The 1,655-nt window shown below is 30.0% G+C and overlaps 1 non-coding gene across 1 annotated transcript; it reads left to right on the top strand.

The window, feature by feature from the left end:
- The first annotated feature begins 334 nt into the window (after positions 1-334).
- On the top strand, positions 335-406 carry Trnag-ucc. Its single transcript has one exon. It is a non-coding gene; the product is annotated as a tRNA-Gly (tRNA).
- The last annotated feature ends 1,249 nt before the right edge of the window (positions 407-1,655 follow it).

Consider the following 1,655-nt stretch of genomic DNA (forward strand, 5'->3'; position numbering starts at 1 on the left):
TTAATATTAATTAATTTAGTCAATGTTTTAATTTTTAATTTGTGCGGGTGTAATGTTTTTTCCTAAAATTAATGTAATATTTTTTATTTTTTCCAATATGTTTTGCCAATGTTGCACGAAATAAATAAATAAATAAAATAAATTGTGTTTATCTTTTTTTTATTCTCAAAGAAATTTTCAATATAGCCGAATGACAAATTCGAACCCATGCTTATGCCTTTTTCGTATCGATGACTTCATCGTTAATATATTTATTTATATAATAAAAAAACAATTTGGATGATCAAGATTTTATATAGTAACCAAAACAAAAATTTAAACTCGCAAAGCATCGGCGTTGGTGGTGTAATGGTCAGCATAGTTGCCTTCCAAGCAGTTGATCCGGGTTCGATTCCCGGCCAACGCACGCTTTTTGTTTTTCCATCTTTTTTCTAGTAAACGATAATATTTTTATTACTCAATATTTAATAATTATAATAATAACTTTTAAAATTATCCATTTATCTTACTAATATGACACGCATAAATGCGAATGCTTAGATGGATGGATGGATGTTTGTTTGCAGATATCTTTGATCCTCTATGGATCTTGATGAAATTTTGCGCAGATGTAGAACATAGTCTGAAAGGACACATAGGCTACTAAGTTTTTTTTTTTTAATTCCGTGCAGACGAAGTTACGTGTGAAAGCTAATAATATATTACCAGCTATTATTTAATGTCATTATTTTGGGGCAATCTTTAAATAAAATGTAGTTATAGGATTAAAATAAATAATACGATATGAATTCCGAGGTTTAAATATCATTCGAAAGTTACAGATTAAGATAAAATCCTATAAAATTTCATAAATAAGTATTTCCAATATAGATGACCAACTTTTACAATTCTCAATTTTTTTTTAATGTCCAGTATTTTGAATGAACGCTTGACTCGTCGTTATCGACTCAGTATCTTTAATCGATTAATTCTCTTATCGATTCTAAATTCGAATGTTATCGGTTCCCACAAGGGTTGTGTTACAATCTGACCTACCGCAAAACAACACCGCTCTACAATTACGGATGTTGCGAACTGGCTTACATTTCCTGTCATATAGACAACACTGGCAACATTATTCAATAAGAGTACTCAATTGATGTTGAAATCTCGTCATTTGATCTGATAATTATTACTAATGGTAGTAATTCATTTAACAAACAGAAAAAGTCGACTGTGTTACCCTTATTATGATAAACCTTCGAAAATTATTAATTAACTAGCTTTTACCCGCGATTCCGTCCGCGCGGAACAAAAAAATGCACACAAGATAAAAAAGTTCCTATGTCCGTCTCCTAGTTCTAAGCTACTTCCCCATCAATTTTCAGCTAAATCAGTTCGACCTATCTTGAGTTATAAATAGTGTAACTAACACCACTTTCTTTCATATACACAGATTATTTGATGGACCTCTTATTTCAATGCGCGTAATGAAATGGACATGCATGATATACTCGTAAAATAATAACCTAAAAATATCAACTAAAAAAATCAAAATGACCATTGAAAAACACGTCCTATAGTTTCGGATCAATTAAATTTTGTACTCAGTTACATACAAAGTAGATAATTATCATAATTTTCGGATCAATCTCAAGCAAAAATTATAACACTAC

The sequence above is a fragment of the Papilio machaon genome, chromosome 25 (assembly GCF_912999745.1).
Source record: "Papilio machaon chromosome 25, ilPapMach1.1, whole genome shotgun sequence".
In the NCBI taxonomy this organism is placed as follows: domain Eukaryota; kingdom Metazoa; phylum Arthropoda; class Insecta; order Lepidoptera; family Papilionidae; genus Papilio; species Papilio machaon.